Below are 19,146 nucleotides of genomic sequence, written 5' to 3'. Positions count from 1 at the left end.
TCCCTGTACTGCCAAAGTACTTATAATCTGGTTTTAAAAAAAATTAATATTTATCAGTTAATCCATCAACAAGCATCTATCAAGCACTTACTTTTTTGTCAGGTACTTAATGATATACCATCTTGCACTATTTGCTCATAATCACATTACTCTTGTCTTATGTTGACTGAATTGTAAATTCCTTGATGTCAAGGGGCATATTTTAGATTTCTATAGTCTTCAAGGCACAGAGCAAAGGGATGAATTCAATTATTGATTAGTTAAGGAAAATCATTTTGAATGCTGAGAAAGCAGGTTCATTGGGAAAACTAAGGTACTATTGTACTTGCATAACTTTTATCTTCAGAATCTAAATCTCCATAATAAAGAGTGTGGTATTAAAGTCAAACAGCAAGTTCACAAACTTGTTTTTAAAAAAGATCAAACTAAAGGTGTTTGTGGTCTAGGGAGGGAAGTGGTCCAAAGTTGATTTGTACAGCTCAGTGATTGATTTATTTGTAAATTATATAAAAAAATTTGATTCTTAGCATCTTCTGTCTCTTTATCCACCATTCTGCAAACAATGAAGGAAGACCTTGAGCGGTAGGACTGAGAGTCATTTTGTATTTTCTTTGTTTCATGGTTTGCCATGACCATAGAATTCATCACCAAGTGGTCAGATTTTTGATGATGAATCTCTTTGAGTTTAATTAGAACCTGAAAATAATACCAAGCAGCAGTGCCTTATGGCATGCTCTTGGTAAATAATTTGATCAGTGAACTGAAAGGAACATCACCTCCCACATGTGTGACTATGCTGCCCAACAAAGATGTTATTTTTAATTCTTAAATAGTTTAAGACATGACACTGCCTAGTGGGCATATCACAAGGGTTCAATCTCTTTTCTGACCTGCATGCCCCATGCTACAAAATGCCCCTCATCCAGCTTCTATCTCAATTTTTAACCTCATGGCAACAGAAAATACAGAGGGTCATAGTAAAGAAGTTACCTGCTCTTTGGACTAGACATGATGTATGACATTTCAAGAAAAAGTCATGATGAGACTCAGGGCTTACAGCACAAATATAAACGACTGTCACATAATGTTAGTCTCTTTTCAGTAATGCTCCCTCAATGTTTAGCTGAATGAAATTAAGTTAAGACTATGTGAAGAAGTCTAACAGTAACCTGTAAGCAAGTTGTTTAAATAAAATGACCAAGGTAGGATGATTTATCTCTTCCTGCAAAAGGAAGATTTCAATGTTATATTAAAGAAAAACTATTCTTTAAACTAACCTTTTTTAGGTTGTATTAGCTGAATTTTTTTCTGGTTTAATCTTATGAAACCATCTACAAAATGAATGAATGGGGGGCAGCTAGGTGGTGCAGTGGATAGAGCACCAGCCCTGGAATCAGGAAGACCTGAGTTCGACTCCAGCCTTAGACACTTAATAATTACCTAGTTGTGTGATCTTCAGCAAGTCACTTGACCCCATTGCCTTGAAAAAGCTAAAAAAATGAATGAATGAATGAATGAATGAATAAAGCCTTTATTACATATTTAACTGTATACTCAAGGTGCTATGCTAAATGCTGGACTGAGAGTGGAAAAGTAAGATAACTCATGTTTTCAAGGAGCTCACAATTGAAAGAAGATGGCAACATATGTGTTGCTTATGCTGCAAGACAACTGAAAAAGTCTGATTGGTCTTTAGGGTTCACCAGCAAAACAGATGCAAATATTTCTATAATGTCATTATTTAATGTTCGTACTCTAAGAATCCTGGTTTCAGGGTCTGGACTGTCTCCATAAAGGTCTGAGGGGAAATTGCTGTCAAAGTGGTAGTAGTGGTTTGACCTGTCTGGAATACACTGCCTCCTATCTCTCCTCCGTGGTGCTCTGCTCCATCAGCTAATCTGGAGAAGGCCTGCTCTTGTGTGATAATTAGTTACTTGGCAGATGGTAGAGTTATCTGGTTCCCTCTCCACCATGGGCACTTCCCTAGGTGATGGCTTAGAGAGCTGAGTTGAAAGCAAGAGTGATGATCTACACTCTAGATCTAGACAATGTCCAAACCCCTGACTTGTGGGATACAATCAACCCTCAAAGTCCATTCATGTAATATTATAATATTTTATTATTTTATTCATTAGTAATATGGGTTGTATTATAATCACAAATAAATATTAAATTTTATATGTGGTCTTTAACAAATTTTTGTTGGGTGATGCAGCTCAGAAGTTAAAAGGTTGGAAACTCACGGGGCTTCTGCACTTCCAGGGATTCTCTACCTATTTGTCTGTTAGTGAGTATTAGTCAGTAGTTGTTGCTGGTGACTATAAGGAAAGTGGACCTCCTCTTTGCAATTATTTTTCTCCTCAAAGATGAATATAGGAGCTGAACTGGAAGCTAGTCTTGTGGTTGGTAGTGAAAGAGGGATCTGAGGGGAAGGGCTAGGAGGTGCAGTACAATGCTATTTCCAAAATTCTTGTGTTCAGGATCTTGGGCTATCTCCATAACATTCTGAAGATAGATGATAGTGGTGTATAAAATTGCCTGTCATATGTTCCTACTTCAATTATACTGCTTTGTCTGTCCTCTATATGGCAATTGGTAGGGATGACTGGTCCCATCTAAAAAGGACTGACTGCCCTAGATGATTATTAAGAGAACTTGGCTGGAATGGTAATTTAAAGGTATTGCCTAGGGATTTTCAGTGGATCCTCTCCAAAAGACAAACACTTCCAAATTGTGCCATTTTTCTTGACTTAAAAATGACTTTTTTCTTTTTTCCTTGTTTGTTTTAAAAAAGGGAATTATGTATTTATTGCTTATGTTCAAGGCCTGAAATGAAGCAAAGAAGAAAATGTCTTTCCATCTCAAACTCAGTCACCCCCAGCAAGTCACTTAATTGCTCTTAGCCTCAGTTTCTTGGTCTGTATAGTGGAGGAGTTGAATGAGATAACCTAGCATGTCCCTTCTAACTCTAATTATGTAATGCTACATGCAAAAGTTTTTTTTTTAGAATGCTCAAAACAGAAGGGTATATTAGCAAGCAGGGTAAATTTGAATTATAACAACATAAAAAAAACTATTCATTGTGGGGGAAAAAGGAGAAGGAGACTTGTTCCTGGGTTGAAATATTGCCACCAAAAACATAGGCCACCATAGTTGTTTACTTCTAAGTTGTTGTAGATTTTGAGGACTATTTTTTTAATTACTCAATGTTAAAGATGCTTTTGTCCTTTAGTGATAGGGTTTAACATACAAATTATTTTCATCCTTCAAGACCCCACACAAAGGCTTTTATCTTTATTTGCTTATTTAATAGTCAACTATTGAATATCCATTATAAGTATATATAGACTAGGTATCATGAGAGAGTCAAAGAAGAATAATATATGCTGTGTGACCTTAAGGAATTTATAGTTCAATAAGGATAAGATATGTTCACAATTAAGAGAGAAAGAAAGAAAGGTACAGAGAAAGAATAATGAGAATTCAAAGTGGGGAAGAATCCATTCTGAATGAGGAAATCAGAAAAGGATAATGGAGGACTTGGCATTCCAGTTAGGCCTTAAATAAAGTTCAACTGCAAGCAATGAAGGACAGGACGTGAGCAAAGGTATGATGGTACCACAAGTTACCTGTTTCGGAAGATGAAAATCATCCTATTTGACTAGAATATAGGTCATATAAAAGAGAATAACATGAGAAAAGAGGGACATCCAGGTGGAGCAGTAGATAGTAGGGCAGGTTGTGGAATCAGGAGGACCTCAGTTCAAATCTGTCCTCAGACACTTACTAGCTGTATGAGCCTGGGCAAGTCAATTAACCCTGTTTGCCTCAGTTTCCTCATTTGCAAAATGATATAGAGAAGAAAAAGGCAAACAACTCTAGTATTTCAGCCAAGAAAACCCCCAAGAAGGCCAAAAGGAGTCAGACACAACTAACAACAAAATAACAAAAAAACATGAAAAAAGTCAAGAATCAGATTATTGAGGATACTGAAAACCAATCCAAGTCTGGGTTTTATTTAGTAAGTAAGAGGAATCATGAAGATTTTAAAGCATGGGAATAGCATGATCATAGCTCTATATCAGAAAGTTTAACCTAGCAGACACATGGATTAGATGAAGAAGAGTCTGTAAGTGGAAAGCCCTGTTGAAAATTATTACAAATAATCCAGATGAGTAGTAACAAACACCTGAACCAGAGTGGTGACATTAGAAATGGAAAAGAGAGGAAAGCTGTTCAAGTTGCAAGAAAATAAAATCTATATATCAAGTGAAAGCAAATAGAGAGTTGGATAATATGGAGAACTACAAAGCTGGTTCAAGAAGACGAGGTTATTAATGCAGAGGTCTAGATTACTATGTTACTACTATCCTTGCAAAAATGAGTAGTTCTCACTTATGAGCGAGTGCATTAACCTTGTCTGACCACTAGGGTTCAAAGTGCCCCATAAGGGGTAATTTATTAAATGGACCCTAATTTCATGTTAATGCACCTCCCAAAAGTCACTTCTCTGTTCTATGATTAGGCCTAAGATTTGAGAAAAGCTGTCATCCTCTTTGTCTGTAATGTTATAATAGTGATATAGCAAGTGAGAAGTTAATCCAGTCTATCAACATTGGACAGCTACATATCTCTTCTAGATAGACATTAATAACTACAAAGATAGAGAGATGTCAATTTCTGGTAGAGCATGTATAAACAAAGTGAAGTACTCCTGATTAACTAGCAATCAAAACAGAGAAACCTTGTATTTTGCATCTTTTGCTTAAAACACTTTAATTTATTCTTAGACACGAACACAGTTCACATTATTTTTTTGTTAATTAAGTGGGTGCTTGTCAAGTATAATTTTTATGGACTTCATGCATCTTTTTCCTCTATTTCCTGGAAAAATTTTGTTCATATTTTGATATTTTTTCAACCTATGATCTACTTTTCTTCCTGACTGATTATTTACAAGGAATGCCACTGACATTTTATTTTTCCTTATATGCAATTTCAGGCATCTTGCTTAACCATTTGACATTACTGATAATATCAAAAATGCTTTGGGATGAAAGGTGTCTGCCAATTAGCAGGACCAGCAGAGGGAGTACATGAGTATTATTACAAAAAATAATCAGATTATTTTTTAAATAACCCTTTAGAATTTTTTAAACTACTTAAACCATAGAGAACTTTATAGCTAAATCCAAAGAGAGAAAGAGTATGTTGGATATCATAAAAGATTATGACCTAAAATAAAGAAGAACTGAGTTCTAATCTCTAATCTGAGTTAGATATAATTCTCTACAAGAACAGACAATATCATTGTACAAGTTCCTAGAATGTAAAATGAAGACAGGAATTTACACTGGAATGAAAACAGCTAAGAGGTCTTGATAAAATTTTTAATGATTGCTTATGATCTTGTAGTACATACTTGTACTTTTTGAGGGACAAGTAAGCTAAGGATAGGAATTAATTTTCCTTAAGAGAAAGTGATGGAATAAACTAATGCTACTTTTAGGGAATCTGCTTTACTTCTTAGTTTGGTCTCCAAGGTGGGGAATTCTGGTAAAAAGTTACCTTTTAATAACCTGTGAACATTGCTCCACCCAAACACAGAAAATTAGCATACATTTGTTCAACTTGAGTAAATCAGAATAATGATACTGGAAAGTAGTATATAACTACATTGACACATGTTGTCTCCCATAATAAAGTATAAGCTACCTGAGGGTACGTATTCTTTTCCTTTTGTCTTTTTTATCACCAGTGACTCATGTAATGCCTAATTGCTTGCTAACTGACAAAATGATTTATTGAAATAGGGTCTTCTATCAGAAATAACTTGTACCCTATTTGTACCTCATTCTGTCTTGACCACTTATTCTTTGCTAATAACTCTTATATTCATTTTCATTTGAACAAAATCACACATTGCCAGTTCATTTTTTTCAGAATAATTAGCCAAATGAAATTACAATCATAACTTCCATTCAAGGGTTTATGCTCATTGAAAAGCCAGCAATGTTATCCTCTGAGGAGTAAAGTTGAGAAATCCAAAAACAACCATGTCATTTACATGGACCGACAACCACTCTTGCTCAAAGTCATTTTGAAAAAGCATTAAGAAAACTCAGTAAGGCTTCATGCTATTATAGGCAGTTAGTACATTTTTCAAGGCTGTGTTACTTAAAATTTTGTCTCAGCTTGAAGCTGGTAAAGTTTCTCTAAAAGTTTACAGTGAAATGAGTTAGAAAAAGAAATCTTCAGCTCTGTTTTCTCCAGTAGATGTCACTTTCTGTACATAGGATATCAGGATATATAAGATATACAAATTCCTTAAAAATACAAACCAGTGAAGGAAGGGGGGGGGGGATTTTTTTGTGCCAGCTGTAGGTAATGATTTCTAATCTATCACTTATATTTTCCATTTTTAAAGCCACAAAAGCAACAGAAACATCAAAATGAATGTTAGTAATTGAAAATACTTATGCATTTATGTGTATTCTTCACAACAGCCATAAGCATGACTATGTTTCTTACAAATGCTATATAGATATTTCTAATGTTGTAACACCCAAGCAGCATCCCCAATCACAATATAAAATTAACTTGCCAAAAAAAAAGTACAAGTATATACTACAAGATCATAAGCAATCATTAAAAAGTAAATGTATACTTCTCTGGTGCCTAATTCACTAAAGCTGAGCTTACCTCACTTATTGCTATATAGCACTTCATGGCTTATTATCTCTGGATCCAGACTTTGAGATGATTGAGCTAGTTTAATGAGACTGGGGTGGGGGTAGCAAAAAATAGCTTCAAAAAATCTTGTTTCTTTGAATCACAGAATAGTAGTTGTTTTTAAAGGAGGGAATGGTTGTGGTAGAAATGGAGAAGAAATGGGAGAAAAAATAAAAGAGGGGGTCAGGAAGGGAAGGGAGGAAAAATTGACAAGTTTTAATAATATATTTTATAGCATCACAATCCAAGAATGAAAATCTCATGATGGAAGAATATTATTGGCTAGAATTAGAATAATTCTCCCTAAAATACTTTCCAAAAGAAAAAAAATGCATCTTGCTTTTCCAAACATAAGCCTCATTATGCTGTCCCATTTGTATTCTAACCAAGTTGATTTTTGTATTTGAGTTGTTTTAATAGATGACTCTGGAATGACAAAGGAGAGCAAATTTTTGTTTTCTATTGATCCAATCAAGATTTTGCTTGGAGCTACTATAACTTGAAATAATAGGAAAGGTTACAGAGGCTTTTTAAAATGTTGATGTCTAGGTCACATCTGATTCAGTAGTTGTATTGACAAGTGTAATTTGATTATTGTCAAATTAACCAAAAGGGAAAATTAGTTAAACAGCTACTTTTATTTTTAGATGCTTCTACAGCAGCTATGAATTTTGGTGGCAAATAATGATGGGATGCCAGAGCATAGACTCCATAAGAAGATAAATTGGCATGAGGTTTTTACCAAACAAAATGACTAGGTCATCAAAATAAACAATGTCCCAAATGGTTTCCTTGGGTTTAAAATATTTTATGCCAATAGCAAACTCAAAAGACCTGATTCTTATCTGAGAGGAAGACTTTGTGACATGTTAACTGGAATGCTTTCCTACATTCTTGTGTGCACTTTGTTAAAATGAAGAGATTATAGGGGTTTGGGTAATAAAGAGATTTAGAGGCTTTCTCCTTTAGGCTACTAACTCAACTCTGTTTTAGGCTGAAGAGATTTAAAATCACCACTGTGTCATCAGCTTCAGAGTAGTCAATTCTGAATGGCCTGAGTTTGGCTCTACTTCAAAACTAGTGTCAATTTTATTTGTCACTATTCCCAACAAATATCACTTCAAAAGAAAAGAGCTGAACCATGGACATTGGAGATGGCCCACATGTTGACATAGAGTATACAGGATCAAAAATAGCATAAGTGGTCTAACAAATGTCTATTGTTAATATTATTGACCACCATCATCACCTTCACATATAACACCCCATCTCCTGCCTCTATTTCTTTGCACAGACCTGCAATGGATTTCCAACTCACCTCCACCTCTAAGAATTCCCAGCTTCATTCAATATTTAGTTCTAGTACTGCCTTCTAAAGGAAGGGTTTCCTGATATTTCCAGTTATTAGTGATATCTCTCTCATCCTACAAAATTACAAACATACATATATGTGTGTGGGCATATACATACATACATACATATCTTTACATTTATTTCACATGTAGTACATATGTAAATACTGTCTCCCCTGATAAAACATAAACTTCTTTCAGACTTGGACATTTTCCTTTTTACTTTGTACCCTTATAATTAACCATGTAAAAAATATTTACTAAATACTTGTTGTCTTATCATCAGTGAAAGTTATCAGATCCTAGAATTAGTTTATTAGTGTTATTTCCATATTCTTTTAGAAATAAGAGAAATTCTCATATGTATACCCTCTTTAGGCAAAATTATCTTTTTTTAATGTTCCTCACACTCAGCATTCCCTCTCCTACTCCCACATTTCTCATAGGGTATTTCCTCATGCCTTGAATGCACTTCCTTCAAATTTCCTTCATGTAAAATCTGCTGTTCTCTTCAAAACTCAACTTAAATCACCAAGATGAGGTCTTTTCCAATCTCTAGTGTCTAGTGCTGTCTAGTCCTATAATTACTTTGTATTTTATTTTATATGCACTTATTTTTGCACTTATCATCTCCCTTTATAGAACATAGATTTCTTGAATAAAATTTTGTGGTTGATGCTTAATCATTCAGTCAGGTCCTCTTCTTTATGATCCCACAGACCCTTCTATCCTCTACTATTTCTCTAAGTCTGTCCAAGTTCATATTCATTGTTTCCAGGTGAATAGAGGAACTTTTTAATTTTTGTGCTGTTTTTTAAATATTCAGTACCTAATAGAATGTCTGGCAATTACTTATCCACTGACTGATTGATTTAATGAATAGCAGCCAAATCTACTATAGAGAAAATTCCTCAGATTTTGTTTTTCTCCATTGTAATAGGAATTTCAGTCTTACCCACAACTAGCTTCTAACTCTGAATTTCATATCAACTCATAGTCCCTGAACTAACTGATCTTTTAAGCTCACCTCCACACTTCTTATTCAATCGGTGCATTTAATGGGATATTTATATTTAGAGCTTTTGGGGACAAATCTACTCAGAGCAACATTTATGATTTTCTTTTAGGACTAGTGAAGAATGAGTACATTATGAAAACTGGGGTGTCCTGAACTCACATATGCCATCAATATGTGTTACTGAATTCTGCCTCAAAGTCATAAAGATATATTCCAGACCTGAGCTCAAAAATAGGAAAATGGGACATTTGTGGCATGAAATGATAGAAATATGCCTGGGAACACTGATGGATTGATTATCTAATGGCAAGTGAGACAACTGTGACAACAGATTTGGGAATAAAATTACCATCTCTATAAAAAAATAAATACAAATAATACTAATTATTAATTTATAAAAATAGTTTAAGCTAAATTTGAAGGCATCAAAGTGTTTCAAATTAATGCTAACACTTTGAACATTTGTATTATAAACCCTGTCACAATATCAAATACACGTAATCATCTAATATTTTTAGGAAATATTTCAGATCCTTAGATTTCAGTAGATACAACCCAAATAACATACTATTAAATTTACTTCAACTACTCACAATGTCTTAAATGTAAATAACTCCCAGACTAATTTTTAGGCATGATTTGTTAGCAAGATAACTCCATATTCATTTCAATGTCACTTGTCAGTTCTACAGAAAGTATATAAAAATTAAGATTTTAAAATTTTAATATGTTTATTTCTGTTACATTTTAAATTCTGAATTGTTTCCCTCCCTCCCTCCCTAGTCTACACTAGAAAAGGCCAACATTTGACACAGATGTGTAAATATATAGAAAATTATAATAAGCATATTTCTATTTATCAATTCTCTCTCTGGAGGTAAGAAAGCATCTTCCTTCACAGGCCCCTTATACTTGATTTGAGGATTTATAAAATACTCAGAATAATTTTGTTCATAGTATTACTATTTTTGTTTATAACATTCTCTTGGTTCTGTTCATTTCACTTTTCATTATTTCATACATGACTTTACAAGTTTCTCTAAAACCATCATTTCTTACAGCACATCATTTCTTACACAGCACAATATTACATCACAATCACATACCACAACTTGTTTAGTCACTTCCCAATTATTGGCATCCCTTCAATTTCCAGTTCTATGCCAACACTAAAAATTATCTGAATAGCCTTCAATGTCTTCACTTAAAAAGAGAACCAGGCTCATTCCTTCATTCTAATCCTTCCACTTCACTAAATATTTGGGGAAGGAACTTCTGGAATATATGTTTTTATTGGTGTAAGGAGGCAAAATTGTTAATAAACAAAGTCAGAGAATAGAATTTTAGAGTAGGAAGGTACAGTAAAGACTATCTGGCTCAACTTCTTCATTTTACATAAGAGGAACATGACTCACATTTACCCTTGAAGTTTTATTATACATTATTACCTTCACTCATTTTATTATCTAGCTAAACTGGTTCGCTTGCTCTTCTTTGAATGTAGCATTCCCCTTCCTGTCTTCATATGCTTTCATGAAGTGCTAAAATTGGAGTAAGAAATGAACTTGCTAGTGGAATTATGAACTGATCAAAATATTTTGGAAAGTAATTTGGAATTATTGTAAAGGAGTCATAAAAATTGTATACCCTTTGACCCAGCAATATCTAAGTCTATTTCCCAAGATGATCAAGAAAAAAACAAAAAGACCAGGAGAGACAATTTAAAAATTATTGGGCTACTTGAAAGTCATGATCAGGAAAAGAAACTTGGCTTCATTTTCGGAGAATTTCTACAGGAAAATTTCCCTGAGATCCTAGAAGATAGGACAAAATAGAAATTGAGAGAATCCACCAATCTCCTCCTGAAAGAGAACCAAAAAAATAACCCCCAGGAATATCAGAACCAAATTCCAGAACTCCTAAGTTCAAGAGTAAATATTACAAAGCAGATAGAAAGAAACAATTCAACTATCATGGAGCCACAGTCAGGATTACACAAGATTAGACACATCTACATTAAGGGCTCATAAGGCATAGAATATAATATTCTAGAAGGCCAAAGACCTTAGGATGTAACCGAGAATCAACTACCCATCACAACTGAACATCCTCTTCCAGGGGGAAAAAAGATGGACATTCAATGAAATAGGGGAATTTTAGATGTTCTTGTTGAAATGACCAGAATTGGACAGAAAATTTGATCTTCAAGTACAGGACTAAAGTGAAGCAAAGAGAGAGAGGATGGAAAGAGCAAATTATGGGGGACTTAATGATGTTGAACTACATGTATTCCTGCATGGGAAGATGATACTGATAACTCATATGAGCCATCTCATTTATTAGGGCAGTTAGAAGAAGCATATGTAGACAAGGCGCAGGAAGAAGCTGAATATGAAGGTATAATATATTGTAAAGATGGAGTCAGTGGGTGAAAAGGAAATGTACTGGGAGAAAGGGAAAGAAGAGGTAGAATGAGTTAAGATATTTCACATTAAAAAAGTTGAGAAAAAGCTTTTGCTATAGAGTGGAAGGGGAGAATGTAAGGGGAAATGAGGGAGCCTTCATTCCCATCAGGAATGGCTCAGAGAGGAAACAACACACACACTTAATAGGGTAAAGAAATCTCTAACCCTAGAGGAAAGAGAAGAAGAGAATGGGAGAAAGGGGTCAGGGGGAGGCAAGAGGGGTTTGTAGGTGATAGAGGAGAGGTTAGTCAGATACAACCCCCCCTTTTTTGTTTTTTGTAAGGTGGTGGGATTGGGTGGCCTGCCCAGGACCACATGGCTGGGTGGTTGCTGGGTATCTGGGATGGGATATGGGTTCAGAGCCTCCTGGCCCTAGGGCCAGTACTCTGTCCACTGTATCACTTGGCTGCCCCACAGCACACTTTTGAAAAGGGACAGAGTGAAAGGGGAGAGAAAATACAATAAATGGTAGTGGGGTGGAATGGATGGAAGGAATTACAATCAGCATTAGCAACTGAGGGAAAAAATATGGAAGGAACTTCTCTGATGGACTTATGTTAAAGAATGTGATCCACCCCAGAGACAGAGCTGATGGTATTTGAATGTAGACTAAAGCACATTTTCTTTTCTCTTTCTTTCACTTTATTTCTCATGAGGTATTTTTATTTTTGTGGAGGGAGGGGGATTTTGTTTTCTCTTTACAACAAGACTATTTTAGTAATGTGTAAATAAAAAGAAATGTAAATTAAAAAAGAAAAAGGAAAAGAATCTCTGTTCTAAAATGTTTTTAGCAATTCTCTTTGTGATGTCAAAGAACTGAAAATTGAAATCTATCAATTAGGGAATGACTGAACAAGTTGTAGTATATGAATGTGATGGTATATTACTGTGCTGTAAGAAATGATAAGCAGATTGGTTTTGGAAAAAACATGGACAGACTTGTATGAAATAATGAAAAGTGAAATGAGCACAACCAAGAGGACATTATATACACTAACTGCAATAGTGTCCAAAGAACTGCGAACCACCAAGTTATTCAGAGTATTAGAAGAAATCAATTGAAAAAGATCTATGAGGGCTAGGAAAAAGCACTAAATAGAAAGAAGTATGCATAGTTTGATTTTACATATATTTATGGGTCTGTGTCAAATGGTGGTCTTCTCTAATGTGGGGTGGGGAGGGAGGGAGCTAGGGAAAAAAAGAAAAGAACTTAGTTCAACTGTGTGACTGTGTTAACAAGGGTCAATTAACATCAATGAATTCTATTTCCATGTCAAATTATGAGTTGTTTGTGTGGTAGGACACACAAGAATTTTTTGAAAAACAAGGTAAGACTCATAAGATATTTTGCCAACTTTAATATGTTATTCAATCATAGTGCTTATTAATAACTTATAATATTATATTATCAGTAGCTAATTTAGAAAAAAAGAAGATTCAGGAGAGAAAGATTCTCCCAGAAGTGATGAGAAACCCTGCCAGTAGGAGTCATTAAGTCAAATACTATGGATAAAATAATTAAAGGAAAGCCTCTTACTGTGAGTTTCAGCTTCCTCTTCTTTAAAATGAAGAGGCAGATATAAATGATTTCTAAGATCCTTTCCTATGTATTCTAGGACTCCTTGAATGTAGCACTTTAACACATTTCAGAAATAATCTAAGAAAGGGATAACAAAAAGGGGGTTTTTTTTGGATTTTTTTAATGCAATAAAGGCAAATTGCTCTAGGAGGAGTGGGTGACAGGAAAATTCTGGTTTCTATCAGAACCAATATAGCAAGTCTGGAGGCAGATTTCGCATATAAAGAGTCATAAAAATTCTAGAGCCATTTATTTTGGAAGAGAGCTTCTTAGGATACACAAGGGGAATAAAATAGGGAAGTAGAGAAGAAAGTAATAGAGCAGTATAGTGAATAGTCTGACTTTAGTGACTCCAGTCAGGGACACTTAGAGTCATAGTTTGTCTCTGACTCATGCAATCTCTGTGACCATGGGCAAGTTACTTACTTTCCCAGAGCCATAAGCAAATTTCTAAGACTACTTTATATACAGTGTTGTTGACCTGCATCACGGGGCTGAGAGTTTTAATAATGGGAGTACTCCTGATGAAATCACAAATCTGGTGCAAAATAAATGATTAAACCTATTAACTTCATATAGACAAACATACTGAATTGGAGAGAAAACAAAATTATCTCCTTCCAAATATCCCACATCTGGATTTCTCTCTTCCAAATGTGACACAGGCTAATTGTTGACTTCATTCATCAGGGTGCCTGTTTTAAAAACCCAGCCCAGCAGAAAGATGTAGATTAATTTTCTGAAAAGAATGCAAATCCCTCAGCCGCTTCCAAAATTAGTGCTATTGTTTGGTTTTGGCGTCAACGTGATTTCCACAGTGACGTCACTTGCTTCATCAATCATTCTGCACGACTGGCAAGGATACAATGAAGAGACTCTCAAAGTATTGTGGCTGAAAGCTCTCGTTTATAACTTGCAGATAAGTTACTCAAATGTACACATCTAAGAAACAGTAATTAGAACCATTTCTGTTCTAAGTGAAGGACCTGAACCAGTTGGCAATTTGTTTAGGGTCAGCAGTATTTTAAGTTCCTTCATTTAAAATATTAAGCAAGATCTTAAAAAACGCCACTGAGCCAAAAGAGCCAATATGTAATGAATAACCCATGACTTACTGAGGAAAAAAATGAAAAAAAAATTTGATTTAAATAGTTGCACTGCCCATCTTTAACAGTCCTGTTCTCTTCTGGTCTTTCTCTAGCAATTTATTCTTAAACCTGTAATTCATCTGAATCCAGTTCCCTCAGAGGAAATTCATTGAGAGAGTGTTTGAGATCCAATGGAAGCAATTTTACAGTGGCTCTCTGATTAGAGACTTAGTCATCTACAAAAGTCACTGATATTTAGTGATTATTTTCATCTTAGAAAGTGACTGTATGGGAAACATTGAATTTTGCCTTTTTCAAGCATAGCAAGCAAGGCCAATTCAGAGATAGGACAGTAAAAAGGAGACAAACTCTATCTTTAGTGGGAAGAAACCAGACTGCTCATTTTATCCCTAGCAAGTTTCAAAATGCATGCTGAATTGCAGAAATCTAACAGAGAAAAAAAAAGGAATATTTATGTGTCTTCCTTTTTCATCAGATACACAGTATTTTTTCTACTACTTCACAAAAAAATGTAACTGCAATTTACAAGTATATGCACAATCAAATTGCTATTGATTTAATGATACATTTCTTTGATGTCCCTTACCTTAACCTCATTTATAAAGCTGCTTTACATTATTCCAAATTGTCAATGATTTGTGACTCATGAATATTCAGATCTAATTTGCATTTACCTTTTTATATGTATACTTACTTGGAATATGTTTCTATATTTGCCCTTTTGTTTTGTAATTATTTGTAGGTTGTTTTATTAAAGTAATACAGATGTAAATGTATATTGAGTCTGGTTCAACATAGGTTCCATTGAATCCTTCCTCAATCTTAGGGCATTGCCTCAATACCTAGAAAATGTGATCATTTTTGCAAATGCTTTCCTAATAACTAAACAAAGATCTTTTCACCAGTTTTTTTTTGGAGGGGGAGGGGGGTGAATTTTAATAATAACACAGTATGATGGGTTAAGTCATATTTGGTTGAATGTCACCTGGGGGTGGTGTTGAAGGAAGTCAACCATTTTTATCCCAACTTGAGGGAGTGAGGGGGGGAAGAAATGGATTGTTTTTAGTACAAAAACAAAAAAGTTCCTGCAAAACTGAACCCTTCTTGTCAGTGTGGATCAACTTTTCCACTTAATGGTGTGGAATGCAAAAAATGAAACCTAATCCTCTCAAGCACTAAAAAACAAAAGCAAAAACCCTTTAGATGTCTTTCAGATGATAATGGTTACAAAAGATACCCTGAACAGTATGAATTGCAGACAAGTCAGCAGTGATTGAAGCCTGAAAACAACAGATCAAGGAGGCACCTGCCCATGGAGAAGGGTAAATTTCTGCTTGTAAAACCTGTTCAAGGGCAAAAGGAAAGTGACTCGGGAAAATAAGGAAAAGAAACCCTGTGAATTATTTCTGACAATCTAAAGGCACTTTTTAAAAAAAAAATTAATCTGTGATAAAAACTCAGGAAGAAGGAAGGAAGGAAGGAAGGAAGGGAGGGAGGGAGGAAGGAAGGAATTTCAGATATCCAAAAACCAATACTGGTTATGGCAAGAAGACAATATTTAATAGCATTTTCTATGTACTAGTGGTCATTAAGCTTCTTTCATTTGCATCAAAGACAATTCCTATTTAGTCCTCATCAGCTTTCTAGATATCAGAGGACATCTCAATTATTTTCAGTCACCAAAAAAAAAAGTTGCATTCATATAAAGAATAATATCCTATGCCCCAGAAGAGCACTTGTCTTTGTTCATCTTAATTTAATCATGAGCCTATGGCAAGAAAAAATTTCTAGCAAATAATTTCTTGCTAATTTTCTATCTTCCCTCAAATAAAAGCATCCCTTTCAGAGAATCATTGCTCCCTTTAAACCTATTGATGTTGTTAAACATTGTTGTTGATGCTTTTTAATTTCTAATGATTGCTTATAAGTGAAAGGTTTCTCCAAAGCTTTTTTGAAATTTTATTTATTTAAAGCAATGGAGTTAAGTGACTTGCCCAAGGTCACACAGCTAGGTAATCACTAAGTGTCTGAGGTAAGATTTGAATTCAGGTCCTCCTAACTCTAGGATTGGCGTGCAATCCACTGTGCCACCTAGCTGCCCCACTCCAAAGCTTTTAAGTGGATTACATTTATTTACTTTGGATTAAAATATCTTAGTATTATTATGAAAATAATTTTGACTTCATGGATTCCCTTAATGGGACCCCCTGTAGATCCCCAGATCATATTTTGAAAACCACTGATCTAAATTAATTTCCTAAACATGAAGGAGAGGGAAGCACATTGATCTTAGAGCCATTATATTATCCCTAGGCTCAAATAAGATATGAAGAATGGTAGAAACCTGATTTGCATCCAGAAATAGAAAAGTATAAGATTTGGAAAGAAAGAAAAAAAAAGAAAACAGTCAATCAACATTTGAAGCTCAGTAAAACATATGTTCTTCCTGAAGAGGAGGGAAGTAGAGCTTTGGGGAAAGATGTCATTTCTCTTGTATGTGTGTTTAATATATTTCCACATTAGTTTTTTCTCTGTTAAACATATTTCCATATTAGAGTTTTTCCCATGTTTAATATATTTCCATGTTACTCTTTTTGATGCTGTTTTTTCTTGTCCTTTAAGACACTGTCTTCAAAGTGAGGCCCTAGACCTTATTGCAAGGAAGTGACTGAAGGAGGATGTAGAAATGAGTCGCAGCTCAGCCTTCCCATGATAGTCAAGTATCTTCAATGTAACCACAACTTGTGTCTCAACACAGTCTCTCTCTCTCTCTCTCTCTCTCTCTCTCTCTCAGGCCAGGTTTCCAGTCTCCCCACTTTGAGATGTCACCCTTTCCAATCATTTTAGCTTAATTGCTACCCAGGAACCCAAGACAACAGTTATGTAGGTACTATTGGGAAAATTCCTCACTCCTGTCATCCCCAGATCATCCGGTAGCTTAAGCAGTGACCTCTCAGAGAACTATGTAAATGCTTTCTGGAAGTGATTGGTAACAGTCCTACTCCCCAGCCTTCCCTTGCTACCCCACTCCTTTTCATTAATTTTGATGAACAAGCAATGATGAGTAGTGATTTCCTGACACTAATCTCATTACATTTCTTGCCCTGAAATCACATCCTTCTAAACTTCTCTATTCTGTTATTGTTTTCTTTTTTATTTTGGTGGAGGCAATCAGGGTGAAGTGATTTGCCCAGGTTCCCACAGCTTTGAGGTCAGAGTTGTGCTCAGATCCTTCTAAATTCAGGGCCAGCTACCAAGCATTAAACTTCTCTATTATGTCTAAGGGGACTATCATTCTTCTGATCATACAACTTCACAACCTCCAAATCATTTTCAGCTTCCCTCAATTCTAACATCTTAAACATTGAATCTACCATATTTCCCCGTGTATAAGACACACCTTAATTTGGGGACCCGAAATTTAAAAAAAAATGTATTATAAAAAGTTATTGAATTCAAGTTTTATTCATCATGAAATTCAAGGACTTTCTGCTCATAGCTTTCAGGCATCTTTTGGATAAGTCTGGTGTGGGGAAGCACACTTAGTCCATTCGGTTTCATGAACCTGAAGCACAGTTGTATCCTTTGAAATCAGTCACTTCTTTGTCATCAGCAATTCTTCTTGCCTTCTGCTGAACCATCTTTGTGGACACAGGAATCCCAATGGTCCTCTGCTCTTCAATCCATTTCTTCAATTTCCTCTCTAACTCAGCCCATTTTGCTGATGCCTCTCATGGCCGTCTTCTGCTGTGGCATTTTCAGGAAGGTTTCTTCTCCCCGTAGCCAGTCTAGGATTGTTTCTCAGTTGGAGGACAACCAAACTCACATTCAGCAGCATAATTTCCATTCACTTCTGCAAACTGGGTCACTTTTAACTTGAATTCAGCACTGTAAGAAACTCTTTTCTGAGCCATTTCTGGGCAGAATATGGCAAATCAAAACCTAATATGCTGGTTAAAAAAAAGTGTGAAACAATGAGCACAAAGTCAACAAGTATGAAAAAGTGGGAAATACAAGTAAAAGAAACTACAACTACTGTATAAGACACTCCCACTTTTAGACCCCAAATTTTTTGAAAAAGGGTGAATCTTAAACACAGGGAATTATGGCATTTGTTGCCTATTTTCCTTAACCTTTTCTGTATCTTTCTATTCATATAGTTATCACCTTGTTCAGCCCCTTATCACCTATCACCTGGATTACCATAAGAGCCCAGTAATCAGTCTCTTTAATGCAAGTCTTTCCCTTTTCCAATCTAGCCCTCTGTCATAATCACCAATGTAATTTTCCTAAAATATAGATCTGATGATATGACTTCCCTATGAGTAAACTTAATAATAAAATATTATGCAGTGTAATGAAGAAGGGAATGGGGGGGCAGTATTGGAGAATAAGAGTAGATGTGAAAATGTTGGAGACAAAGCTTACAATATGATTTTTGCCTCATCCTTTTTCAATTACTCATTTTTGCAAGTTTTATGGCATAAATTATTTGCTCAGTAGTTCATTCCATAACATAAATAAGCAAATGTGTACTTGGGTGGATGCTCAAGAATGTTTTGATTGGGGTACACAATCAAAAAAATTGGAGATCAATGTTTTAAGGAATTAAGATATGATTTCACAAGTTCTGTCTGGTAACAAATCATAGAGTAAGGATCAAAGGAAGAAAAGACAAGTAGCAGTGGTTAATAATTCCTTGTTTAGGTGTATGGGGGCAGCTATTTATCTCCTTAATCTTAACAATAAAGATCTACTTTAGTCCCAGAACATATATCCAGTATGTAATGGGCAAAAATCTCAGCAGCTGTTAAACTTGATACCTATTGGCCATTTTGAAGGATTCACATGGATACAAATAATACTTTCTGCCAGAAGGAACTTAACAAAC

At 35.1% G+C, this 19,146-nt stretch overlaps 1 long non-coding RNA gene across 3 annotated transcripts in view; it reads right to left on the bottom strand.

The window, feature by feature from the left end:
- Nucleotides 1-13,111: 13,111 nt before the first annotated feature.
- LOC141522006 (uncharacterized) overlaps nt 13,112-19,146 on the bottom strand; it is a 32,346-nt gene continuing 26,311 nt past the window's right edge. For 2 of the 3 annotated variants that reach the window (XR_012478102.1, XR_012478104.1), the window contains exon 5: nt 13,113-18,205. This is a non-coding gene — a long non-coding RNA (uncharacterized LOC141522006). Of the gene's footprint in view, nt 18,206-19,146 lie in introns of all 3 variants that reach the window. The other variant, XR_012478103.1, reaches the window with a different exon arrangement.

Source organism: Macrotis lagotis, chromosome 4, assembly GCF_037893015.1.
Source record: "Macrotis lagotis isolate mMagLag1 chromosome 4, bilby.v1.9.chrom.fasta, whole genome shotgun sequence".
In the NCBI taxonomy this organism is placed as follows: Eukaryota; Metazoa; Chordata; class Mammalia; order Peramelemorphia; family Peramelidae; genus Macrotis; species Macrotis lagotis.
The sequence above is the reverse complement of the archived record's forward strand: the minus strand, read 5'-3'. Positions and strand labels throughout refer to the sequence as shown.